This window comes from Channa argus, unplaced genomic scaffold (genome assembly GCF_033026475.1).
Source record: "Channa argus isolate prfri unplaced genomic scaffold, Channa argus male v1.0 Contig030, whole genome shotgun sequence".
Lineage (NCBI taxonomy): Eukaryota > Metazoa > Chordata > Actinopteri > Anabantiformes > Channidae > Channa > Channa argus.
Window position 1 is genome coordinate 1 of NW_027125249.1, and position 27,087 is coordinate 27,087.

At 41.5% G+C, this 27,087-nt stretch overlaps 25 pseudogenes; all 25 read right to left on the reverse strand.

Annotated features, from left to right (window-relative positions):
- Nucleotides 1-1,650: 1,650 nt before the first annotated feature.
- LOC137116011 (5S ribosomal RNA) lies at nucleotides 1,651-1,769 on the reverse strand (annotated as a pseudogene).
- Nucleotides 1,770-2,626: 857 nt separating this feature from the next.
- Nucleotides 2,627-2,745, reverse strand: LOC137116050 (5S ribosomal RNA; annotated as a pseudogene).
- An 867-nt stretch (nucleotides 2,746-3,612) lies between these two features.
- On the reverse strand, nucleotides 3,613-3,731 carry LOC137116084 (5S ribosomal RNA; annotated as a pseudogene).
- An 867-nt stretch (nucleotides 3,732-4,598) lies between these two features.
- On the reverse strand, nucleotides 4,599-4,717 carry LOC137116056 (5S ribosomal RNA; annotated as a pseudogene).
- Nucleotides 4,718-5,574: 857 nt separating this feature from the next.
- Nucleotides 5,575-5,693, reverse strand: LOC137116205 (5S ribosomal RNA; annotated as a pseudogene).
- Nucleotides 5,694-6,563: 870 nt separating this feature from the next.
- Nucleotides 6,564-6,682, reverse strand: LOC137116135 (5S ribosomal RNA; annotated as a pseudogene).
- An 865-nt stretch (nucleotides 6,683-7,547) lies between these two features.
- LOC137115999 (5S ribosomal RNA) lies at nucleotides 7,548-7,666 on the reverse strand (annotated as a pseudogene).
- Nucleotides 7,667-8,523: 857 nt separating this feature from the next.
- Nucleotides 8,524-8,642, reverse strand: LOC137116309 (5S ribosomal RNA; annotated as a pseudogene).
- Nucleotides 8,643-9,509: 867 nt separating this feature from the next.
- LOC137116147 (5S ribosomal RNA) lies at nucleotides 9,510-9,628 on the reverse strand (annotated as a pseudogene).
- An 868-nt stretch (nucleotides 9,629-10,496) lies between these two features.
- Nucleotides 10,497-10,615, reverse strand: LOC137116040 (5S ribosomal RNA; annotated as a pseudogene).
- Nucleotides 10,616-11,472: 857 nt separating this feature from the next.
- On the reverse strand, nucleotides 11,473-11,591 carry LOC137116085 (5S ribosomal RNA; annotated as a pseudogene).
- An 856-nt stretch (nucleotides 11,592-12,447) lies between these two features.
- LOC137116159 (5S ribosomal RNA) lies at nucleotides 12,448-12,566 on the reverse strand (annotated as a pseudogene).
- Nucleotides 12,567-13,433: 867 nt separating this feature from the next.
- Nucleotides 13,434-13,552, reverse strand: LOC137116324 (5S ribosomal RNA; annotated as a pseudogene).
- An 858-nt stretch (nucleotides 13,553-14,410) lies between these two features.
- Nucleotides 14,411-14,529, reverse strand: LOC137116086 (5S ribosomal RNA; annotated as a pseudogene).
- An 857-nt stretch (nucleotides 14,530-15,386) lies between these two features.
- Nucleotides 15,387-15,505, reverse strand: LOC137116171 (5S ribosomal RNA; annotated as a pseudogene).
- An 867-nt stretch (nucleotides 15,506-16,372) lies between these two features.
- Nucleotides 16,373-16,491, reverse strand: LOC137116196 (5S ribosomal RNA; annotated as a pseudogene).
- Nucleotides 16,492-17,359: 868 nt separating this feature from the next.
- Nucleotides 17,360-17,478, reverse strand: LOC137116007 (5S ribosomal RNA; annotated as a pseudogene).
- Nucleotides 17,479-18,346: 868 nt separating this feature from the next.
- On the reverse strand, nucleotides 18,347-18,465 carry LOC137116257 (5S ribosomal RNA; annotated as a pseudogene).
- An 867-nt stretch (nucleotides 18,466-19,332) lies between these two features.
- On the reverse strand, nucleotides 19,333-19,451 carry LOC137116289 (5S ribosomal RNA; annotated as a pseudogene).
- Nucleotides 19,452-20,319: 868 nt separating this feature from the next.
- On the reverse strand, nucleotides 20,320-20,438 carry LOC137116183 (5S ribosomal RNA; annotated as a pseudogene).
- Nucleotides 20,439-21,305: 867 nt separating this feature from the next.
- Nucleotides 21,306-21,424, reverse strand: LOC137116194 (5S ribosomal RNA; annotated as a pseudogene).
- Nucleotides 21,425-22,290: 866 nt separating this feature from the next.
- LOC137115949 (5S ribosomal RNA) lies at nucleotides 22,291-22,409 on the reverse strand (annotated as a pseudogene).
- Nucleotides 22,410-23,276: 867 nt separating this feature from the next.
- Nucleotides 23,277-23,395, reverse strand: LOC137115988 (5S ribosomal RNA; annotated as a pseudogene).
- An 867-nt stretch (nucleotides 23,396-24,262) lies between these two features.
- Nucleotides 24,263-24,381, reverse strand: LOC137116197 (5S ribosomal RNA; annotated as a pseudogene).
- An 857-nt stretch (nucleotides 24,382-25,238) lies between these two features.
- LOC137116087 (5S ribosomal RNA) lies at nucleotides 25,239-25,357 on the reverse strand (annotated as a pseudogene).
- Nucleotides 25,358-27,087: the final 1,730 nt, after the last annotated feature.

A 27,087-nucleotide genomic window follows, 5' to 3' on the forward strand; every position in this document is an offset into this window, starting at 1 on the left:
CCAGGATCGAGATGTTCCAACAGAATGATATTTATTTTAAACGAAAGAAAGTGTCAAACAAAACATGACACTACAACTCAGGGCGAACCAAGGCCAACATAATAAACAAAATAAGCCATTTCCCACAGAAAGTGCTAGCTAGCCTGATAGAAATAAACAAACCAAAAGACAGTCGCTAACCCTAACTCCCTAATGTGAAAACAGTCCAAAGAAAATGGCAGTTCACCCCTACAGATTTAATACTATTTACAAAATATACAATTTATAAACAAAACCACGGCACAAAACCTAACAATTCAAAAATGCTAAATAAGGTTTGGAAAGCAAGAACAGCAAACAGGTGCTGATGCCAGAAAGAGCCTCGCTAGCTGTTGGGAACCGTACTTTTAAAACTCCAGGAAGTGTAGGATGGACCAATCAGCTTCCTGTACTGCCCCCCAATCTGGCCAATCAGGCAGGGCACCTATAAGAACAAGAAAATAAAAACAACACATATGGCCAGGACCGTAACATGGTCTACTAGTAATGAAGCACGATGGTTGGCAAACCAATAAAGTAGCAAAACAGCAATGAAAGAACAAAATTTGATGAAAATATAGAACAATTTCAATGACTAAATAGGCAGTAACACCAGCTTGTGCTGCCCGTAAACCCAAGCAAAGAAGCTTACAGCACGTAGTATTCCCAGGCGGTCTTCCTACCAAGTACTAACAAGGCCCGGCCCTATTTGGCTGCCCCAGATCGGACGGGATCGGGCGCTTAGAGAGCGGTGTGGCCGTAAGCTGCATTTGACATCATCAACAGCTCTTAAAAACGCTGGAGAAGCAGAATGCATGACACTTGCTAAGAAGAAGATAAATGTGGCAAAGTACAAAGTACTATAACTGTACTGGTCTGTTACGCCCCTGTCTAGGGGGTCAGGGTGCAACATACAAAGATAAATTAGCATGTTCCCTCTCCGATCCCCAAACCAAAATCCAGGGTCGAGATGTTCCAACAGAATGATATTTATTTTAAACGAAAGAAAGTGTCAAACAAAACATGACACTACAACTCAGGGCGAACCAAGGCCAACATAATAAACAAAATAAGCCATTTCCCACAGAAAGTGCTAGCTAGCCTGATAGAAATAAACAAACCAAAAGACAGTCGCTAACCTTAACTCCCTAATGTGAAAACAAGAGAAAACAATCAAAAGAAAATGGCAGTCCACCCCTACAGATTTAATACTATTTACAAAATATACAATTTATAAACAAAACCACGGCACAAAACCTAACAATTCAAAAATGCTAAATAAGGTTTGGAAAGCAAGAACAGCAAACAGGTGCTGCTGCCAGAAACAGCCTCGCTAGCTGTTGGGAACCGTACTTTTAAAACTCCAGGAAGTGTAGGATGGACCAATCAGCTACCTGTACTTCCCCCAAATCCGGCCAATCAGGCAGGGCACCTATAAGAACAACAAAATAAAAACAACACATATGGCCAGGACCGTAACATGGTCTACTAGTAATGAAGCACGATGGTTGACAAACCAATAAAGTAGCAAAACAGCAATGAAAGAACAAAATTTGATGAAAATATAGAACAATTTCTATGAATAAATAGGCAGTAACACCAGCTTGTGCTGCCCGTAAACCCAAGCAAAAAAGCTTACAGCACCTGGTATTCCCAGGCGGTCTTCCTACCAACTACTAACCAGGCCCGGCTCTATTTGGCTGCCGAGATCGGACGAGATCGGGCGCTTAGAGAGCGGTGTGGCCGTAAGCTGCATTTGACATCATCAACAGCTCTTAAAAACGTTGGAGAAGCAGAATGCATGAAACTTGCTAAGAAGAAGATAAATGTGGCAAAGTACAAAGTACTACAACTGTACTGGTCTGTTACGCCCCTGTCCAGGGGGTCAGGGTGCAACATACAAAGATAAATTAGCATGTTCCCTCTCCGATCCTCAAACCAAAATCCAGGATTGAGATGTTCCAACAGAATGATATTTATTTTAAACGAAAGAAAGTGTCAAACAAAACATGACACTACAACTCAGGGTGAACCAAGGCCAACATAATAAACAAAATAAGCCATTTCCCACAGAAAGTGCTAGCTAGCCTGATAGAAATAAACAAACCAAAAGACAGTCGCTAACCCTAACTCCCAAATGTGAAAACAATCCAAAGAAAATGGCAGTTCACCCCTACAGATTTAATACTATTTACAAAATATACAATTTATAAACAAAACCACGGCACAAAACCTAACAATTCAAAAATGCTAAATAAGGTTTGGAAACCAAGAACAGCAAACAGGTGCTGATGCCAGAAAGAGCCTCGCTAGCTGTTGGGAACCGTACTTTTAAAACTCCAGGAAGTGTAGGATGGACCAATCAGCTTCCTGTACTGCCCCCCAATCCAGCCAATCAGGCAGGGCACCTATAAGAACAAGAAAATAAAAACAACACATATGGCCAGGACCGTAACATGGTCTACTAGTAATGAAGCACGATGGTTGGCAAACCAATAAAGTAACAAAACAGCAATGAAAGAACAAAAATTGATGAAAATATAGAACAATTTCTATGAATAAATAGGCAGTAACACCAGCTTGTGCTGCCCGTAAACCCAAGCAAAAAAGCTTACAGCACCAGGTATTCCCAGGCGGTCTTCCTACCAAGTACTAACCAGGCCCGGCCCAATTTGGCTGCCGAGATCGGACGAGATCGGGCGCTTAGAGAGCGGTGTGGCCGTAAGCTGCATTTGACATCATCAACAGCTCTTAAAAACGCTAGAGAAGCAGAATGCATGACACTTGCTAAGAAGAAGATAAATGTGTCAAAGTACAAAGTACTATAACTGTACTGGTCTGTTACGCCCCTGTCTAGGGGGTCAGGGTGCAACATACAAAGATAAATTAGCATTTTCCCTCTCCGATCCCCAAACCAAAATCCAGGATCGAGATGTTCCAACAGAATGATATTTATTTTAAACGAAAGAAAGTGTCAAACAAAACATGACACTACAACTCAGGGCGAACCAAGGCCAACATAATAAACAAAATAAGCCATTTCCCACAGAAAGTGCTAGCTAGCCTGATAGAAATAAACAAACCAAAAGACAGACGCTAACCCTAACTCCCTAATGTGAAAACAAGAGAAAACAATCAAAAGAAAATGGCTGTTCACCCCTACAGATTTAATACTATTTACAAAATATACAATTTATAAACAAAACCACGGCACAAAACCTAACAATTCAAAAATGCTAAATAAGGTTTGGAAACCAAGAACAGCAAACAGGTGCTGATGCCAGAAAGAGCCTCGCTAGCTGTTGGGAACAGTACTTTTAAAACTCCAGGAAGTGTAGGATGGACAAATCAGCTTCCTGTACTGCCCCCCAATCCGGCCAATCAGGCAGGGCACCTATAAGAACAAGAAAATAAAAACAACACATATGGCAAGGACCGTAACATGGTCTACTAGTAATGAAGCACGATGGTTGGCAAACCAATAAAGTAGCAAAACAGCAATGAAAGAACAAAATTTGATGAAAATATAGAACAATTTCTATGAATAAATAGGCAGTAACACCAGCTTGTGCTGCCCGTAAACCCAAGCAAAAAAGCTTACAGCACCTGGTATTCCCAGGCGGTCTTCCTACCAAGTACTAACCAGGCCCGGCTCTATTTGGCTGCCGAGATCGGACGAGATCGGGCGCTTAGAGAGCGGTGTGGCCGTAACATGCATTTGATATCATCAACAGCTCTTAAAAACGCTAGAGAAGCAGAATGCATGACACTTGCTAAGAAGAAGATAAATGTGGCAAAGTACAAAGTACTATAACTGTACTGGTCTGTTACGCCCCTGTCTAGGGGGTCAGGGTGAAACATACAAAGATAAATTTGCATGTTCCCTCTCCGATCCCCAAACCAAAATCCAGGATTGAGATGTTCCAACAGAATGATATTTATTTTAAACGAAAGAAAGTGTCAAACAAAACATGACACTACAACTCAGGGCGAACCAAGGCCAACATAATAAACAAAATAAGCCATTTCCCACAGAAAGTGCTAGCTAGCCTGATAGAAAGAAACAAACCAAAAGACAGTCGCTAACCCTAACTCCCTAATGTGAAAACAAGAGAAAACAATCAAAAGAAAAATGGCAGTCCACCCCTACAGATTTAATACTATTTACAAATATACAATTTATAAACAAAACCACGGCACAAAACCTAACAATTCAAAAATGCTAAATAAGGTTTGGAAACCAAGAACAGCAAACAGGTGCTGATGCCAGAAAGAGCCTCGCTAGCTGTTGGGAACCGTACTTTTAAAACTCCAGGAAGTGTAGGATGGACCAATCAGCTTCCTGTACTTCCCCCAAATCCGGCCAATCAGGCAGGGCACCTATAAGAACAAGAAAATAAAAACAACACATATGGCCAGGACTGTAACATGGTCTACTAGTAATGAAGCACGATGGTTGACACACCAATAAAGTAGCAAAACAGCAATGAAAGAACAAAATTTGATGAAAATATAGAACAATTTCTATGAATAAATAGGCAGTAACACCAGCTTGTGCTGCCCGTAAACCCAAGCAAAAAAGCTTACAGCACCTGGTATTCCCAGGCGGTCTTCCTACCAAGTACTAACCAGGCCCAGCTCTATTTGGCTGCCGAGATCGGACGAGATCGGGCGCTTAGAGAGCGGTGTGGCCGTAAGCTGCATTTGACATCATCAACAGCTCTTAAAAACGCTGGAGAAGCAGAATGCATGACACTTGCTAAGAAGAAGATAAATGTGGCAAAGTACAAAGTACTATAACTGTACTGGTCTGTTACGCCCCTGTCTAGGGGGTCAGGGTGCAACATACAGAGATAAATTAGCATTTTCCCTCTCCAATCCCCAAACCAAAATCCAGGATCGAGATGTTCCACCAGAATGATATTTATTTTAAACGAAAGAAAGTGTCAAACAAAACATGACACTACAACTCAGGGCAAACCAAGGCCAACATAATAAACAAAATAAGCCATTTCCCACAGAAAGTGCTAGCTAGCCTGATAGAAAGAAACAAACCAAAAGACAGTCGCTAACCCTAACTCCCTAATGTGAAAACAGTCCAAAGAAAATGGCAGTTCACCCCTACAGATTTAATACTATTTACAAAATATACAATTTATAAACAAAACCACGGCACAAAACCTAACAATTCAAAAATGCTAAATAAGGTTTGGAAACCAAGAACAGCAAACAGGTGCTGATGCCAGAAAAAGCCTCGCTAGCTGTTGGGAACCGTACTTTTAAAACTCCATGAAGTGTAGGATGGACCAATCAGCTTCCTGTACTGCCCCCCAATCCGGCCAATCAGGCAGGGCACCTATAAGAACAAGAAAATAAAAACAACACATATGGCCAGGACCGTAACATGGTCTACTAGTAATGAAGCACGTTGGTTGGCAAACCAATAAAGTAGCAAAACAGCAATGAAAGAACAAAATTTGATGAAAAAATAGAACAATTTCTATGAATAAATAGGCAGTAACACCAGCTTGTGCTGCCCGTAAACCCAAGCAAAAAAGCTTACAGCACCTGGTATTCCCAGGCGGTCTTCCTGCCAAGTACTAACCAGGCCCGGCCCTATTTGGCTGCCGAGATCGGACGAGATCGGGCGCTTAGAGAGCGGTGTGGCCGTAACATGCATTTGACATCATCAACAGCTCTTAAAAACGCTAGAGAAGCAGAATGCATGACACTTGCTAAGAAGAAGATAAATGTGGCAAAGTACAAAGTACTATAACTGTACTGGTCTGTTACGCCCCTGTCTAGGGGGTCAGGGTGAAACATACAAAGATAAATTTGCATGTTCCCTCTCCGATCCCCAAACCAAAATCCAGGATTGAGATGTTCCAACAGAATGATATTTATTTTAAACGAAAGAAAGTGTCAAACAAAACATGACACTACAACTCAGGGCGAACCAAGGCCAACATAATAAACAAAATAAGCCATTTCCCACAGAAAGTGCTAGCTAGCCTGATAGAAAGAAACAAACCAAAAGACAGTCGCTAACCCTAACTCCCTAATGTGAAAACAAGAGAAAACAATCAAAAGAAAAATGGCAGTCCACCCCTACAGATTTAATACTATTTACAAAATATACAATTTATAAACAAAACCACGGCACAAAATCTAACAATTCAAAAATGCTAAATAAGGTTTGGAAACCAAGAACAGCAAACAGGTGCTGATGCCAGAAAGAGCCTCGCTAGCTGTTGGGAACCGTACTTTTAAAACTCCAGGAAGTGTAGGATGGACCAATCAGCTTCCTGTACTGCCCCCCAATCCAGCCAATCAGGCAGGGCACCTATAAGAACATAAAAAAATAAAAACAACACATATGGCCAGGACCGTAACATGGTCTACTAGTAATGAAGCACGATGGTTGGCAAACCAATAAAGTAGCAAAACAGCAATGAAAGAACAAAATTTGATGAAAATATAGAACAATTTCTATAAATAAATAGGCAGTAACACCAGCTTGTGCTGCCCGTAAACCCAAGCAAAAAAGCTTACAGCACCTGGTATTCCCAGGCGGTCTTCCTACCAAGTACTAACCAGGCCCGGCTCTATTTGGCTGCCGAGATCGGACGAGATCGGGCGCTTAGAGAGCGGTGTGGCCGTAAGCTGCATTTGACATCATCAACAGCTCTTAAAAACGCTGGAGAAGCAGAATGCATGACACTTGCTAAGAAGAAGATAAATGTGGCAAAGTACAAAGTACTATAACTGTACTGGTCTGGTACGCCCCTGTCTAGGGGGTCAGGGTGCAACATACAAAGATAAATTAGCATGTTCCCTCTCCGATTCCCAAACCAAAATCCAGGATCGAGATGTTCCAACAGAATGATATTTATTTTAAACGAAAAAGTGTCAAACAAAACATGACACTACAACTCAGGGCGAACCAAGGCCAACATAATAAACAAAATAAGCCATTTCCCACAGAAAGTGCTAGCTAGCCTGATAGAAATAAACAAACCAAAAGACAGTCGCTAACCCTAACTCCCTAATGTGAAAACAAGAGAAAACAATCAAAAGAAAATGGCTGTTCACCCCTACAGATTTAATACTATTTACGAAATATACAATTTATAAACAAAACCACGGCACAAAACCTAACAATTCAAAAATGCTAAATAAGGTTTGGAAACCAAGAACAGCAAACAGGTGCTGATGCCAGAAAGAGCCTCGCTAGCTGTTGGGAACCGTACTTTTAAAACTCCAGGAAGTGTAGGATGGACCAATCAGCTTCCTGTACTGCCCCTCAATCCGGCCAATCAGGAAGAGCACCTATAAGAACGAGAAAATAAAAACAACACATATGGCCAGGACCGTAACATGGTCTACTAGTAATGAAGCACGATGGTTGAAAAACCAATAAAGTAGCAAAACAGCAATGAAAGAACAAAATTTGATGAAAATATAGAACAATTTCTATGAATAAATAGGCAGTAACACCAGCTTGTGCTGCCCGTAAACCCAAGCAACAAAGCTTACAGCACCTGTTATTCCCAGGCGGTCTTCCTACCAAGTACTAACCAGGCCCGGCTCTATTTGGCTGCCGAGATCGGACGAGATCGGGCGCTTAGAGAGCGGTGTGGCCGTAAGCTGCATTTGACATCATCAACAGCTCTTAAAAACGCTTGAGAAGCAGAATGCATGACACTTGCTAAGAAGAAGATAAATGTGGCAAAGTACAAAGTACTATAACTGTACTGGTCTGTTACGCCCCTGTCTAGGGGGTCAGGGTGCAACATACAAAGATAAATTAGCATTTTCCCTCTCCGATCCCCAAACCAAAATCCAGGATCGAGATGTTCCAACAGAATGATATTTATTTTAAACGAAAGAAAGTGTCAAACAAAACATGACACTACAACTCAGGGCGAACCAAGGCCAACATAATAAACAAAATAAGCCATTTCCCACAGAAAGTGCTAGCTAGCCTGATAGAAATAAACAAACCAAAAGACAGTCGCTAACCCTAACTCCCTAATGTGAAAACGATCAAAAGAAAATGGCAGTCCACCCCTACAGATTTAATACTATTTACAAAATATACAATTTATAAACAAATCCACGGCACAAAACCTAACAATTCAAAAATGCTAAATAAGGTTTGGAAACCAAGAACAGCAAACAGGTGTTGCTGCCAGAAAGAGCCTCGCTAGCTGTTGGGAACCGTACTTTTAAAACTCCAGGAAGTGTAGGATGGACCAATGAGCTTCCTGTACTGCCCCCCAATCCGGCCAATCAGGCAGGGCACCTATAAGAACAACAAAATAAAAACAACACATATGGCCAGGACCGTAACATGGTCTACTAGTAATGAAGCACGATGGTTGAGAAACCAATAAAGTAGCAAAACAGCAATGAAAGAACAAAATTTGATGAAAATATAGAACAATTTCTATGAAAAAATAGGCAGTAACACCAGCTTGTGCTGCCCGTAAACCCAAGCAAAAAAGCTTACAGCACCTGGTATTCCCAGGCGGTCTTCCTACCAAGTACTAACCAGGCCTGGCTCTATTTGGCTGCCGAGATCGGCCGAGATCGGACGCTTAGAGAGCGGTGTGGCCGTAAGCTGCATTTGACATCATCAACAGCTCTTAAAAACGCTGGAGAAGCAGAATGCATGACACTTGCTAAGAAGAAGATAAATGTGGCAAAGTACAAAGTACTATAACTGTACTGGTCTGTTACGCCCCTGTCCAGGGGGTCAGGGTGCAACATACAAAGATAAATTAGCATGTTCCCTCTCCGATCCCCAAACCAAAATCCAGTATCGAGATGTTCCAACAGAATGATATTTATTTTAAACGAAAGAAAGTGTCAAACAAAACATGACACTACAACTCAGGGCGAACCAAGGCCAACATAATAAACAAAATAAGCCATTTCCCACAGAAAGTGCTAGCTAGCCTGATAGAAAGAAACAAACCAAAAGACAGTCGCTAACCCTAACTCCCTAATGTGAAAACAAGAGAAAACAATCAAAAGAAAATGGCTGTTCACCCCTACAGATTTAATACTATTTACAAAATATACAATTTATAAACAAAACCACGGCACAAAACCTAACAATTCAAAAATGCTAAATAAGGTTTGGAAACCAAGAACAGCAAACAGGTGCTGATGCCAGAAAGAGCCTCGCTAGCTGTTGGGAACCGTACTTTTAAAACTCCAGGAAGTGTAGGATGGACCAATCAGCTTCCTGTACTGCCCCCCAATCCGGCCAATCAGGCAGGGCACCTATAAGAACAAGAAAATAAAAACAACACATATGGCCAGGACCGTAACATGGTCTACTAGTAATGAAGCACGATGGTTGGCAAACCAATAAAGTAGCAAAACAGCAATGAAAGAACAAAATTTGATGAAAATATAGAACAATTTCTATGAATAAATAGGCAGTAACACCAGCTTGTGCTGCCCGTAAACCCAAGCAAAAAAGCTTACAGCACCTGGTATTCCCAGGCGGTCTTCCTACCAAGTACTAACCAGGCCCGGCTCTATTTGGCTGCCGAGATCGGACGAGATCGGGCGCTTAGAGAGCGGTGTGGCCGTAAGCTGCATTTGACATCATCAACAGCTCATAAAAACGCTGGAGAAGCAGAATGCATGACACTTGCTAAGAAGAAGATAAATGTGGAAAAGTACAAAGTACTATAACTGTACTGGTCTGTTACGCCCCTGTCTAGGGGGTCAGGGTGCAACATACAAAGATAAATTAGCATGTTCCCTCTCCGATCCCCAAACCAAAATCCAGGATCGAGATGTTCCAACAGAATGATATTTATTTTAAACGAAAGAAAGTGTCAAACAAAACATGACACTACAACTCAGGGCGAACCAAGGCCAACATAATAAACAAAATAAGCCATTTCCCACAGAAAGTGCTAGCTAGCCTGATAGAAATAAACAAACCAAAAGACAGTCGCTAACCCTAACTCCCTAATGTGAAAACAAGAGAAAACAATCAAAAGAAAAATGGCAGTCCACCCCTACAGATTTAATACTATTTACAAAATATACAATTTATAAACAAAACCACGGCACAAAACCTAACAATTCAAAAATGCTAAATAAGGTTTGGAAACCAAGAACAGCAAACAGGTGCTGATGCCAGAAAGAGCCTCGCTAGCTGTTGGGAACCGTACTTTTAAAACTCCAGCAAGTGTAGGATGGACCAATCAGCCTCCTGTACTGCCCCCCAATCCGGCCAATCAGGCAGGGCACCTATAAGAACAAGAAAATAAAAACAACACATATGGCCAGGACCGTAACATGGTCTATTAGTAATGAAGCACGATGGTTGACAAACCAATAAAGTAGCAAAACAGCAATGAAAGAACAAAATTTGATGAAAATATAGAACAATTTCTATGAATAAATAGGCAGTAACACCAGCTTGTGCTGCCCGTAAACCCAAGCAAAAAAGCTTACAGCACCTGGTATTCCCAGGCGGTCTTCCTACCAAGTACTAACCAGGCCCGGCCCAATTTGGCTGCCGAGATCGGACGAGATCGGGCGCTTAGAGAGTGGTGTGGCCGTAAGCTGCATTTGACATCATCAACAGCTCTTAAAAACGCTAGAGAAGCAGAATGCATGACACTTGCTAAGAAGAAGATAAATGTGGCAAAGTACAAAGTACTATAACTGTACTGGTCTGTTACGCCCCTGTCTAGGGGGTCAGGGTGCAACATACAAAGATAAATTAGCATGTTCCCTCTCCGATCCCCAAACCAAAATCCAGGATCGAGATGTTCCAACAGAATGATATTTATTTTAAACGAAAGAAAGTGTCAAACAAAACATGACACTACAACTCAGGGCGAACCAAGGCCAACATAATAAACAAAATAACCCATTTCCCACAGAAAGTGCTAGCTAGCCTGATAGAAATAAACAAACCAAAAGACAGTCACTAACCCTAACTCCCTAATGTGAAAACAGTCCAAAGAAAATGGCAGTTCACCCCTACAGATTTAATACTATTTACAAAATATACAATTTATAAACAAAACCACGGCACAAAACCTAACAATTCAAAAATGCTAAATAAGGTTTAGAAACCAAGAACAGCAAACAGGTGCTGATGCCAGAAAGAGCCTCGCTAGCTGTTGGGAACCGTACTTTTAAAACTCCAGGAAGTGTAGGATGGACCAATCAGCTTCCTGTACTTCCCCCAAATCCGGCCAATCAGGCAGGGCACCTATAAGAACAAGAAAATAAAAACAACACATATGGCCAGGACCGTAACATGGTCTATTAGTAATGAAGCACGATGGTTGACAAACCAATAAAGTAGCAAAACAGCAATGAAAGAACAAAATTTGATGAAAATATATAACAATTTCTATGAATAAATAGGCAGTAACACCAGCTTGTGCTGCCCGTAAACCCAAGCAAAAAAGCTTACAGCACCTGGTATTCCCAGGCGGTCTTCCTACCAAGTACTAACCAGGCCCGGCTCTATTTGGCTGCCGAGATCGGACGAGATCGGGCGCTTAGAGAGCGGTGTGGCCGTAACATGCATTTGACATCATCAACAGCTCTTAAAAACGCTAGAGAAGCAGAATGCATGACACTTGCTAAGAAGAAGATAAATGTGGCAACGTACAAAGTACTATAACTGTACTGGTCTGTTACGCCCCTGTCTAGGGGGTCAGGGTGAAACATACAAAGATAAATTTGCATGTTCCCTCTCCGATCCCCAAACCAAAATCCAGGATCGAGATGTTCCAACAGAATGATATTTATTTTAAACGAAAGAAAGTGTCAAACAAAACATGACACTACAACTCAGGGCGAACCAAGGCCAACATAATAAACAAAATAAGCCATTTCCCACAGAAAGTGCTAGCTAGCCTGATAGAAAGAAACAAACCAAAAGACAGTCGCTAACCCTAACTCCCTAATGTGAAAACAGTCCAAAGAAAATGGCAGTTCACCCCTACAGATTTAATACTATTTACAAAATATACAATTTATAAACAAAACCACGGCACAAAACCTAACAATTCAAAAATGCTAAATAAGGTTTGGAAACCAAGAACAGCAAACAGGTGCTGATGCCAGAAAGAGCCTCGCTAGCTGTTGGGAACCGTACTTTTAAAACTCCAGGAAGTGTAGGATGGACCAATCAGCTTCCTGTACTGCCCCCCAATCCAGCCAATCAGGCAGGGCACCTATAAGAAAAAGAAAATAAAAACAACACATATGGCCAGGACCGTAACATGGTCTACTAGTAATGAGCACGATGGTTGGCAAACCAATAAAGTAGCAAAACAGCAATGAAAGAACAAAATTTGATGAAAATATAGAACAATTTCTATGAATAAATAGGCAGTAACACCAGCTTGTGCTGCCCGTAAACCCAAGCAAAAAAGCTTACAGCACCTGGTATTCCCAGGCGGTCTTCCTACCAAGTACTAACCAGGCCCGGCTCTATTTGGCTGCCGAGATCGGACGAGATCGGGCGCTTAGAGAGCGGTGTGGCCGTAAGCTGCATTTGACATCATCAACAGCTCTTAAAAACGCTGGAGAAGCAGAATGCATGACACTTGCTAAGAAGAAGATAAATGTGGCAAAGTACAAAGTACTATAACTGTACTGGTCTGTTACGCCCCTGTCTAGGGGGTCAGGGTGCAACATACAAAGATAAATTAACATGTTCCCTCTCCGATCCCCAAACCAAAATCCAGGATCGAGATGTTCCAACAGAATGATATTTATTTTAAACGAAAGAAAGTGTCAAACAAAAATTGACACAACAACTCAGGGCGAACCAAGGCCAACATAATAAACAAAATAAGCCATTTCCCACAGAAAGTGCTAGCTAGCCTGATAGAAATAAACAAACCAAAAGACAGTCGCTAACCCTAACTCCCTAATGTGAAAACAAGAGAAAACAATCAAAAGAAAATGGCTGTTCACCCCTACAGATTTAATACTATTTACAAAATATACAATTTATAAACAAAACCACGGCACAAAACCTAACAATTCAAAAATGCTAAATAAGGTTTAGAAACCAAGAACAGCAAACAGGTGCTGATGCCAGAAAGAGCCTCGCTAGCTGTTGGGAACCGTACTTTTAAAACTCCAGGAAGTGTAGGATGGACCAATCAGCTGCCTGTACTGCCCCCCAATCCGGCCAATCAGGCAGGGCACCTATAAGAACAAGAAAATAAAAACAACACATATGGCCAGGACCGTAACATGGTCTACTAGTAATGAAGCACGATGGTTGGCAAACCAATAAAGTAGCAAAACAGCAATGAAAGAACAAAATTTGATGAAAATATAGAACAATTTCTATGAATAAATAGGCAGTAACACCAGCTTGTGCTGCCCGTAAACCCAAGCAAAAAAGCTTACAGCACCTGGTATTCCCAGGCGATCTTCCTACCAAGTACTAACCAGGCCCGGCTCTATTTGGCTGCCGAGATCGGGCGAGATCGGGCGCTTAGAGAGCGGTGTGGTCGTATGCTGCATTTGACATCATCAACAGCTCTTAAAAACGCTGGAGAAGCAGAATGCATGACACTTGCTAAGAAGAAGATAAATGTGGCAAAGTACAAAGTACTATAACTGTACTGGTCTGTTACGCCCCTGTCTAGGGGGTCAGGGTGCAACATACAAAGATAAATTAGCATGTTCCCTCTCCGATCCCCAAACCAAAATCCAGGATCGAGATGTTCCAACAGAATGATATTTATTTTAAACGAAAGAAAGTGTCAAACAAAACATGACACTTACAACTCAGGGCGAACCAAGGCCAACATAATAAACAAAATAAGCCATTTCCCACAGAAAGTGCTAGCTAGCCTGATAGAAATAAACAAACCAAAAGACAGTCACTAACCCTAACTCCCTAATGTGAAAACAGTCCAAAGAAAATGGCAGTTCACCCCTACAGATTTAATACTATTTACAAAATATACAATTTATAAACAAAACCACGGCACAAAACCTAACAATTCAAAAATGCTAAATAAGGTTTAGAAACCAAGAACAGCAAACAGGTGCTGATGCCAGAAAGAGCCTCGCTAGCTGTTGGGAACCGTACTTTTAAAACTCCAGGAAGTGTAGGATGGACCAATCAGCTTCCTGTACTTCCCCCAAATCCGGCCAATCAGGCAGGGCACCTATAAGAACAAGAAAATAAAAACAACACATATGGCCAGGACCGTAACATGGTCTATTAGTAATGAAGCACGATGGTTGACAAACCAATAAAGTAGCAAAACAGCAATGAAAGAACAAAATTTGATGAAAATATATAACAATTTCTATGAATAAATAGGCAGTAACACCAGCTTGTGCTGCCCGTAAACCCAAGCAAAAAAGCTTACAGCACCTGGTATTCCCAGGCGGTCTTCCTACCAAGTACTAACCAGGCCCGGCTCTATTTGGCTGCCGAGATCGGACGAGATCGGGCGCTTAGAGAGCGGTGTGGCCGTAACATGCATTTGACATCATCAACAGCTCTTAAAAACGCTAGAGAAGCAGAATGCATGACACTTGCTAAGAAGAAGATAAATGTGGCAACGTACAAAGTACTATAACTGTACTGGTCTGTTACGCCCCTGTCTAGGGGGTCAGGGTGAAACATACAAAGATAAATTTGCATGTTCCCTCTCCGATCCCCAAACCAAAATCCAGGATCGAGATGTTCCAACAGAATGATATTTATTTTAAACGAAAGAAAGTGTCAAACAAAACATGACACTACAACTCAGGGCGAACCAAGGCCAACATAATAAACAAAATAAGCCATTTCCCACAGAAAGTGCTAGCTAGCCTGATAGAAAGAAACAAACCAAAAGACAGTCGCTAACCCTAACTCCCTAATGTGAAAACAGTCCAAAGAAAATGGCAGTTCACCCCTACAGATTTAATACTATTTACAAAATATACAATTTATAAACAAAACCACGGCACAAAACCTAACAATTCAAAAATGCTAAATAAGGTTTGGAAACCAAGAACAGCAAACAGGTGCTGATGCCAGAAAGAGCCTCGCTAGCTGTTGGGAACCGTACTTTTAAAACTCCAGGAAGTGTAGGATGGACCAATCAGCTTCCTGTACTGCCCCCCAATCCAGCCAATCAGGCAGGGCACCTATAAGAAAAAGAAAATAAAAACAACACATATGGCCAGGACCGTAACATGGTCTACTAGTAATGAAGCACGATGGTTGGCAAACCAATAAAGTAGCAAAACAGCAATGAAAGAACAAAATTTGATGAAAATATAGAACAATTTCTATGAATAAATAGGCAGTAACACCAGCTTGTGCTGCCCGTAAACCCAAGCAAAAAAGCTTACAGCACCTGGTATTCCCAGGCGGTCTTCCTACCAAGTACTAACCAGGCCCGGCTCTATTTGGCTGCCGAGATCGGACGAGATCGGGCGCTTAGAGAGCGGTGTGGCCGTAAGCTGCATTTGACATCATCAACAGCTCTTAAAAACGCTGGAGAAGCAGAATGCATGACACTTGCTAAGAAGAAGATAAATGTGGCAAAGTACAAAGTACTATAACTGTACTGGTCTGTTACGCCCCTGTCTAGGGGGTCAGGGTGCAACATACAAAGATAAATTAACATGTTCCCTCTCCGATCCCCAAACCAAAATCCAGGATCGAGATGTTCCAACAGAATGATATTTATTTTAAACGAAAGAAAGTGTCAAACAAAAATTGACACAACAACTCAGGGCGAACCAAGGCCAACATAATAAACAAAATAAGCCATTTCCCACAGAAAGTGCTAGCTAGCCTGATAGAAATAAACAAACCAAAAGACAGTCGCTAACCCTAACTCCCTAATGTGAAAACAAGAGAAAACAATCAAAAGAAAATGGCTGTTCACCCCTACAGATTTAATACTATTTACAAAATATACAATTTATAAACAAAACCACGGCACAAAACCTAACAATTCAAAAATGCTAAATAAGGTTTAGAAACCAAGAACAGCAAACAGGTGCTGATGCCAGAAAGAGCCTCGCTAGCTGTTGGGAACCGTACTTTTAAAACTCCAGGAAGTGTAGGATGGACCAATCAGCATCCTGTACTGCCCCCCAATCCGGTCAATCAGGCAGGGCACCTATAAGAACAAGAAAATAAAAACAACACATATGGCCAGGACCGTAACATGGTCTACTAGTAATGAAGCACGATGGTTGGCAAACCAATAAAGTAGCAAAACAGCAATGAAAGAACAAAATTTGATGAAAATATAGAACAATTTCTATGAATAAATAGGCAGTAACACCAGCTTGTGCTGCCCGTAAACCCAAGCAAAAAAGCTTACAGCACCTGGTATTCCCAGGCGGTCTTCCTACCAAGTACTAACCAGGCCCGGCTCTATTTGGCTGCCGAGATCGGGCGAGATCGGGCGCTTAGAGAGCGGTGTGGTCGTAAGCTGCATTTGACATCATCAACAGCTCTTAAAAACGCTGGAGAAGCAGAATGCATGACACTTGCTAAGAAGAAGATAAATGTGGCAAAGTACAAAGTACTATAACTGTACTGGTCTGTTACGCCCCTGTCTAGGGGCTCAGGGTGCAACATACAAAGATAAATTAGCATGTTCCCTCTCCGATCCCCAAACCAAAATCCAGGATCGAGATGTTCCAACAGAATGATATTTATTTTAAACGAAAGAAAGTGTCAAACAAAACATGACACTACAACTCAGGGCGAACCAAGGCCAACATAATAAACAAAATAAGCCATTTCCCACAGAAAGTGCTAGCTAGCCTGATAGAAAGAAACAAACCAAAAGACAGTCGCTAACCCTAACTCCCTAATGTGAAAACAAGAGAAAACAATCAAAAGAAAAATGGCAGTCCACCCCTACAGATTTAATACTATTTACAAAATATACAATTTATAAACAAAACCACGGCACAAAACCTAACAATTCAAAAATGCTAAATAAGGTTTGGAAACCAAGAACAGCAAACAGGTGCTGATGCCAGAAAGAGCCTCGCTAGCTGTTGGGAACCGTACTTTTAAAACTCCAGGAAGTGTAGGATGGACCAATCAGCTTCCTGTACTGCCCCCCAATCCAGCCAATCAGGCAGGGCACCTATAAGAACAAGAAAATAAAAACAACACATATGGCCAGGACCGTAACATGGTCTACTAGTAATGAAGCACGATGGTTGGCAAACCAATAAAGTAACAAAACAGCAATGAAAGAACAAAATTTGATGAAAATATAGAACAATTTCTATAAATAAATAGGCAGTAACACCAGCTTGTGCTGCCCGTAAACCCAAGCAAAAAAGCTTACAGCACCTGGTATTCCCAGGCGGTCTTCCTACCAAGTACTAACCAGGCCCGGCTCTATTTGGCTGCCGAGATCTGACGAGATCGGGCGCTTAGAGAGCAGTGTGGCCGTAAGCTGCATTTGACATCATCAACAGCTCTTAAAAACGCTAGAGAAGCAGAATGCATGACACTTGCTAAGAAGAAGATAAATATGGCAAAGTACAAAGTACTATAACTGTACTGGTCTGTTACGCCCCTGTCTAGGGGGTCAGGGTGAAACATACAAAGATAAATTTGCATGTTCCCTCTCCGATCCCCAAACCAAAATCCAGGATTGAGATGTTCCAACAGAATGATATTTATTTTAAACGAAAGAAAGTGTCAAACAAAACATGACACTACAACTCAGGGCGAACCAAGGCCAACATAATAAACAAAATAAGCCATTTCCCACAGAAAGTGCTAGCTAGCCTGATAGAAAGAAACAAACCAAAAGACAGTCGCTAACGCTAACTCCCTAATGTGAAAACAAGAGAAAACAATCAAAAGAAAAATGGCAGTCCACCCCTACAGAATTAATACTATTTACAAAATATACAATTTATAAACAAAACCACGGCACAAAACCTAACAATTCAAAAATGCTAAATAAGGTTTGGAAACCAAGAACAGCAAACAGGTGCTGATGCCAGAAAAAGCCTCGCTAGCTGTTGGGAACCGTACTTTTAAAACTCCATGAAGTGTAGGATGGACCAATCAGCTTCCTGTACTGCCCCCCAATCCGGCCAATCAGGCAGGGCACCTATAAGAACAAGAAAATAAAAACAACACATATGGCCAGGACCGTAACATGGTCTACTAGTAATGAAGCACGATGGTTGGCAAACCAATAAAGTAACAAAGCAGCAATGAAAGAACAAAATTTGATGAAAATATAGAACAATTTCTATGAATAAATAGGCAGTAACACCAGCTTGTGCTGCCCGTAAACCCAAGCAAAAAAGCTTACAGCACCTGGTATTCCCAGGCAGTCTTCCTACCAAGTACTAACCAGGCCCAGCCCTATTTGGCTGCCGAGATCGGACGAGATCGGGAGCTTAGAGAGCGGTGTGGCCGTAACATGCATTTGACATCATCAACAGCTCTTAAAAACGCTAGAGAAGCAGAATGCATGACACTTGCTAAGAAGAAGATAAATGTGGCAAAGTACAAAGTACTATAACTGTACTGGTCTGTTACGCCCCTGTCTAGGGGGTCAGGGTGAAACATACAAAGATAAATTAGCATGTTCCCTCTCCGATCCCCAAACCAAAATCCAGGATCAAGATGTTCCAACAGAATGATATTTATTTTAAACGAAAGAAAGTGTCAAGCAAAACATGACACTACAACTCAGGGCGAACCAAGGCCAACATAATAAACAAAATAAGCCATTTCCCACAGAAAGTGCTAGCTAGCCTGATAGAAAGAAACAAACCAAAAGACAGTCGCTAACCCTAACTCCCTAATGTGAAAACAAGAGAAAACAATCAAAAGAAAATGGCTGTTCACCCCTACAGATTTAATACTATTTACAAAATACACAATTTATAAACAAAACCACGGCACAAAACCTAACAATTCAAAAATGCTAAATAAGGTTTGGAAACCAAGAACAGCAAACAGGTGCTGATGCCAGAAAGAGCCTCGCTAGCTGTTGGGAACCGTACTTTTAAAACTCCAGCAAGTGTAGGATGGACCAATCAGCTTCCTGTACTGCCCCCCAATCCGGCCAATCAGGCAGGGCACCTATAAGAACAAGAAAATAAAAACAACACATATGGCCAGGACCGTAACATGGTCTATTAGTAATGAAGCACGATGGTTGGCAAACCAATAAAGTAGCAAAACAGCAATGAAAGAACAAAATTTGATGAAAATATAGAACAATTTCTATGAATAAATAGGCAGTAACACCAGCTTGTGCTGCCCGTAAACCCAAGCAAAAAAGCTTACAGCACCTGGTATTCCCAGGCGGTCTTCCTACCAAGTACTAACCAGGCCCGGCCCTATTTGGCTGCCGAGATCGAACGTGATCAGGCGCTTAGAGAGCGGTGTGGCCGTAACATGCATTTGACATCATCAACAGCTCTTAAAAACGCTAGAGAAGCAGAATGCATGACACTTGCTAAGAAGAAGATAAATGTGGCAAAGTACAAAGTACTATAACTGTACTGGTCTGTTACGCCCCTGTCTAGGGGGTCAGGGTGAAACATACAAAGATAAATTTGCATGTTCCCTCTCCGATCCCCAAACCAAAATCCAGGATTGAGATGTTCCAACAGAATGATATTTATTTTAAACGAAAGAAAGTGTCAAACAAAACATGACACTACAACTCAGGGCGAACCAAGGCCAACATAATAAACAAAATAAGCCATTTCCCACAGAAAGTGCTAGCTAGCCTGATAGAAAGAAACAAACCAAAAGACAGTCGCTAACCCTAACTCCCTAATGTGAAAACAAGAGAAAACAATCAAAAGAAAAATGGCAGTCCACCCCTACAGATTTAATACTATTTACAAAATATACAATTTATAAACAAAACCACGGCACAAAACCTAACAATTCAAAAATGCTAAATAAGGTTTGGAAACCAAGAACAGCAAACAGGTGCTGATGCCAGAAAGAGCCTCGCTAGCTGTTGGGAACCGTACTTTTAAAACTCCAGGAAGTGTAGGATGGACCAATCAGCTTCCTGTACTGCCCCCCAATCCAGCCAATCAGGCAGGGCACCTATAAGAACAAGAAAATAAAAACAACACATATGGCCAGGACCGTAACATGGTCTACTAGTAATGAAGCACGATGGTTGGCAAACCAATAAAGTAACAAAACAGCAATGAAAGAACAAAATTTGATGAAAATATAGAACAATTTCTATGAATAAATAGGCAGTAACACCAGCTTGTGCTGCCCGTAAACCCAAGCAAAAAAGCTTACAGCACCTGGTATTCCCAGGCGGTCTTCCTACCAAGTACTAACCAGGCCCGGCTCTATTTGGCTGCCGAGATCGGACGAGATCGGGCGCTTAGAGAGCGGTGTGGCCGTAAGCTGCATTTGACATCATCAACAGCTCTTAAAAACGCTGGAGAAGCAGAATGCATGACACTTGCTAAGAAGAAGATAAATGTGGCAAAGTACAAAGTACTATAACTGTACTGGTCTGTTACGCCCCTGTCTAGGGGCTCAGGGTGCAACATACAAAGATAAATTAGCATGTTCCCTCTCCGATCCCCAAACCAAAATCCAGGATCGAGATGTTCCAACAGAATGATATTTATTTTAAACGAAAGAAAGTGTCAAACAAAACATGACACTACAACTCAGGGCGAACCAAGGCCAACATAATAAACAAAATAAGCCATTTCCCACAGAAAGTGCTAGCTAGCCTGATAGAAATAAACAAACCAAAAGACAGTCGCTAACCCTAACTGCCTAATGTGAAAACAAGAGAAAACAATCAAAAGAAAATGGCTGTTCACCCCTACAGATTTAATACTATTTACAAAATACACAATTTATAAACAAAACCACGGCACAAAACCTAACAATTCAAAAATGCTAAATAAGGTTTGGAAACCAAGAACAGCAAACAGGTGCTGATGCCAGAAAGAGCCTCGCTAGCTGTTGGGAACCGTACTTTTAAAACTCCAGCAAGTGTAGGATGGACCAATCAGCTTCCTGTACTGCCCCCCAATCCGGCCAATCAGGCAGGGCACCTATAAGAACAAGAAAATAAAAACAACACATATGGCCAGGACCGTAACATGGTCTATTAGTAATGAAGCACGATGGTTGGCAAACCAATAAAGTAGCAAAACAGCAATGAAAGAACAAAATTTGATGAAAATATAGAACAATTTCTATGAATAAATAGGCAGTAACACCAGCTTGTGCTGCCCGTAAACCCAAGCAAAAAAGCTTACAGCACCTGGTATTCCCAGGCGGTCTTCCTACCAAGTACTAACCAGGCCCGGCTCTATTTGGCTGCCGAGATCGGACGAGATCGGGCGCTTAGAGAGCGGTGTGGCCGTAAGCTGCATTTGACATCATCAACAGCTCTTAAAAACGCTTGAGAAGCAGAATGCATGACACTTGCTAAGAAGAAGATAAATGTGGCAAAGTACAAAGTACTATAACTGTACTGGTCTGTTACGCCCCTGTCTAGGGGGTCAGGGTGCAACATACAAAGATAAATTAGCATGTTCCCTCTCCGATCCCCAAACCAAAATCCAGGATTGAGATGTTCCAACAGAATGATATTTATTTTAAACGAAAGAAAGTGTCAAACAAAACATGACACTACAACTCAGGGCGAACCAAGGCCAACATAATAAACAAAATAAGCCATTTCCCACAGAAAGTGCTAGCTAGCCTGATAGAAATAAACAAACCAAAAGACAGTCGCTAACCTAACTCCCTAATGTGAAAACAAGAGAAAACAATCAAAAGAAAATGGCTGTTCACCCCTACAGATTTAATACTATTTACAAAATATACAATTTATAAACAAAACCACGGCACAAAACCTAACAATTCAAAAATGCTAAATAAGGTTTGGAAACCAAGAACAGCAAACAGGTGCTGCTGCCAGAAAGAGCCTCGCTAGCTGTTGGGATCCGTACTTTTAAAACTCCAGGAAGTGTAGGATGGACCAATCAGCTTCCTGTACTGCCCCCCAATCCGGCCAATCAGGCAGGGCACCTATAAGAACAAGAAAATAAAAACAACACATATGGCCAGGACCGTAACATCGTCTACTAGTAATGAAGCACGATGGTTGACAAACCAATAAAGTAGCAAAACAGCAATGAAAGAACAAAATTTGATGAAAATATAGAACAATTTCTGTGAATAAATAGGCAGTAACACCAGCTTGTGCTGCCCGTAAACCCAAGCAAAAAAGCTTACAGCACCTGGTATTCCCACGCGGTCTTCCTACCAAGTACTAACCAGGCCCGGCTCTATTTGGCTGCCGAGATCGGACGAGATCGGGCGCTTAGAGAGCGGTGTGGCCGTAAGCTGCATTTGACATCATCAACAGCTCTTAAAAACGTTGGAGAAGCAGAATGCATGAAACTTGCTAAGAAGAAGATAAATGTGGCAAAGTACAAAGTACTATAACTGTAGTGGTCTGTTACGCCCCTGTCCAGGGGGTCAGGGTGCAACATACAGAGATAAATTAGCATGTTCCCTCTCCGATCCCCAAACCAAAATCCAGGATCGAGATGTTCCAACAGAATGATATTTATTTTAAACGAAAGAAAGTGTCAAACAAAACATGACACTACAACTCAGGGCGAACCAAGGCCAACATAATAAACAAAATAAGCCATTTCCCACAGAAAGTGCTAGCTAGCCTGATAGAAATAAACAAACCAAAAGACAGTCGCTAACCCTAACTCCCTAATGTGAAAACAAGAGAAAACAATCAAAAGAAAATGGCTGTTCACCCCTACAGATTTAATACTATTTACAAAATATACAATTTATAAACAAAACCACGGCACAAAACCTAACAATTCAAAAATGCTAAATAAGGTTTGGAAACCAAGAACAGCAAACAGGTGCTGATGCCAGAAAGAGCCTCGCTAGCTGTTGGGAACCGTACTTTTAAAACTCCAGGAAGTGTAGGATGGACCAATCAGCTTCCTGTACTGCCCCCCAATCCAGCCAATCAGGCAGGGCACCTATAAGAAAAAGAAAATAAAAACAACACATATGGCCAGGACCGTAACATGGTCTACTAGTAATGAAGCACGATGGTTGGCAAACCAATAAAGTAGCAAAACAGCAATGAAAGAACAAAATTTGATGAAAATATAGAACAATTTCTATGAATAAATAGGCAGTAACACCAGCTTGTGCTGCCCGTAAACCCAAGCAAAAAAGCTTACAGCACCTGGTATTCCCAGGCGGTCTTCCTACCAAGTACTAACCAGGCCCGGCTCTATTTGGCTGCCGAGATCGGACGAGATCGGGCACTTAGAGAGCGGTGTGGCCGTAAGCTGCATTTGACATCATCAACAGCTCTTAAAAACGCTGGAGAAGCAGAATGCATGACACTTGCTAAGAAGAAGATAAATGTGGCAAAGTACAAAGTACTATAACTGTACTGGTCTGTTACGCCCCTGTCTAGGGGGTCAGGGTGCAACATACAAAGATAAATTAACATGTTCCCTCTCCGATCCCCAAACCAAAATCCAGGATCGAGATGTTCCAACAGAATGATATTTATTTTAAACGAAAGAAAGTGTCAAACAAAAATTGACACAACAACTCAGGGCGAACCAAGGCCAACATAATAAACAAAATAAGCCATTTCCCACAGAAAGTGCTAGCTAGCCTGATAGAAATAAACAAACCAAAAGACAGTCGCTAACCCTAACTCCCTAATGTGAAAACAAGAGAAAACAATCAAAAGAAAATGGCTGTTCACCCCTACAGATTTAATACTATTTACAAAATATACAATTTATAAACAAAACCACGGCACAAAACCTAACAATTCAAAAATGCTAAATAAGGTTTAGAAACCAAGAACAGCAAACAGGTGCTGATGCCAGAAAGAGCCTCGCTAGCTGTTGGGAACCGTACTTTTAAAACTCCAGGAAGTGTAGGATGGACCAATCAGCTTCCTGTACTGCCCCCCAATCCGGCCAATCAGGCAGGGCACCTATAAGAACAAGAAAATAAAAACAACACATATGGCCAGGACCGTAACATGGTCTACTAGTAATGAAGCACGATGGTTGGCAAACCAATAAAGTAGCAAAACAGCAATGAAAGAACAAAATTTGATGAAAATATAGAACAATTTCTATGAATAAATAGGCAGTAACACCAGCTTGTGCTGCCCGTAAACCCAAGCAAAAAAGCTTACAGCACCTGGTATTCCCAGGCGGTCTTCCTACCAAGTACTAACCAGGCCCGGCTCTATTTGGCTGCCGAGATCGGGCGAGATCGGGCGCTTAGAGAGCGGTGTGGTCGTAAGCTGCATTTGACATCATCAACAGCTCTTAAAAACGCTGGAGAAGCAGAATGCATGACACTTGCTAAGAAGAAGATAAATGTGGCAAAGTACAAAGTACTATAACTGTACTGGTCTGTTACGCCCCTGTCTAGGGGCTCAGGGTGCAACATACAAAGATAAATTAGCATGTTCCCTCTCCGATCCCCAAACCAAAATCCAGGATCGAGATGTTCCAACAGAATGATATTTATTTTAAACGAAAGAAAGTGTCAAACAAAACATGACACTACAACTCAGGGCGAACCAAGGCCAACATAATAAACAAAATAAGCCATTTCCCACAGAAAGTGCTAGCTAGCCTGATAGAAATAAACAAACCAAAAGACAGTCGCTAACCCTAACTCCCTAATGTGAAAACGATCAAAAGAAAATGGCAGTCCACCCCTACAGATTTAATACTATTTACAAAATATACAATTTATAAACAAAACCACGGCACAAAACCTAACAATTCAAAAATGCTAAATAAGGTTTGGAAAGCAAGAACAGCAAACAGGTGCTGCTGCCAGAAAGAGCCTCGCTAGCTGTTGGGAACCGTACTTTTAAAACTCCAGGAAGTGTAGGATGGACCAATCAGCTTCCTGTACTTCCCCCAAATCCGGCCAATCAGGCAGGGCACCTATAAGAACAAGAAAATAAAAACAACACATATGGCCAGGACCGTAACATGGTCTATTAGTAATGAAGCACGATGGTTGACAAACCAATAAAGTAGCAAAACAGCAATGAAAGAACAAAATTTGATGAAAATATAGAACAAATTCTATGAATAAATAGGCAGTAACACCAGCTTGTGCTGCCCGTAAACCCAAGCAAAAAAGCTTACAGCACCTGGTATTCCCAGGCGGTCTTCCTACCAAGTACTAACCAGGCCCGGCTCTATTTGGCTGCCGAGATCGGACGAGATCGGGCGCTTAGAGAGCGGTGTGGCCGTAACATGCATTTGACATCATCAACAGCTCTTAAAAACGCTAGAGAAGCAGAATGCATGACACTTGCTAAGAAGAAGATAAATGTGGCAAAGTACAAAGTACTATAACTGTACTGGTCTGTTACGCCCCTGTCTAGGGGGTCAGGGTGAAACATACAAAGATAAATTTGCATGTTCCCTCTCCGATCCCCAAACCAAAATCCAGGATTGAGATGTTCCAACAGAATGATATTTATTTTAAACGAAAGAAAGTGTCAAACAAAACATGACACTACAACTCAGGGCGAACCAAGGCCAACATAATAAACAAAATAAGCCATTTCCCACAGAAAGTGCTAGCTAGCCTGATAGAAAGAAACAAACCAAAAGACAGTCGCTAACCCTAACTCCCTAATGTGAAAACAAGAGAAAACAATCAAAAGAAAAATGGCAGTCCACCCCTACAGATTTAATACTATTTACAAAATATACAATTTATAAACAAAACCACGGCACAAAACCTAACAATTCAAAAATGCTAAATAAGGTTTGGAAACCAAGAACAGCAAACAGGTGCTGATGCCAGAAAAAGCCTCGCTAGCTGTTGGGAACCGTACTTTTAAAACTCCATGAAGTGTAGGATGGACCAATCAGCTTCCTGTACTGCCCCCCAATCCGGCCAATCAGGCAGGGCACCTATAAGAACAAGAAAATAAAAACAACACATATGGCCAGGACCGTAACATGGTCTACTAGTAATGAAGCACGATGGTTGGCAAACCAATAAAGTAACAAAACAGCAATGAAAGAACAAAATTTGATGAAAATATAGAACAATTTCTATGAATAAATAGGCAGTAACACCAGCTTGTGCTGCCCGTAAACCCAAGCAAAAAAGCTTACAGCACCTGGTATTCCCAGGCGGTCTTCCTACCAAGTACTAACCAGGCCCGGCCCTATTTGGCTGCCGAGATCGGGAGCTTAGAGAGCGGTGTGGCCGTAACATGCATTTGACATCATCAACAGCTCTTAAAAACGCTAGAGAAGCAGAATGCATGACACTTGCTAAGAAGAAGATAAATGTGGCAAAGTACAAAGTACTATAACTGTACTGGTCTGTTACGCCCCTGTCTAGGGGGTCAGGGTGAAACATACAAAGATAAATTAGCATGTTCCCTCTCCGATCCCCAAACCAAAATCCAGGATCAAGATGTTCCAACAGAATGATATTTATTTTAAACGAAAGAAAGTGTCAAGCAAAACATGACACTACAACTCAGGGCGAACCAAGGCCAACATAATAAACAAAATAAGCCATTTCCCACAGAAAGTGCTAGCTAGCCTGATAGAAATAAACAAACCAAAAGACAGTCGCTAACCCTAACTCCCTAATGTGAAAACAAGAGAAAACAATCAAAAGAAAATGGCTGTTCACCCCTACAGATTTAATACTATTTACAAAATACACAATTTATAAACAAAACCACGGCACAAAACCTAACAATTCAAAAATGCTAAATAAGGTTTGGAAACCAAGAACAGCAAACAGGTGCTGATGCCAGAAAGAGCCTCGCTAGCTGTTGGGAACCGTACTTTTAAAACTCCAGCAAGTGTAGGATGGACCAATCAGCTTCCTGTACTGCCCCCCAATCCGGCCAATCAGGCAGGGCACCTATAAGAACAAGAAAATAAAAACAACACATATGGCCAGGACCGTAACATGGTCTATTAGTAATGAAGCACGATGGTTGGCAAACC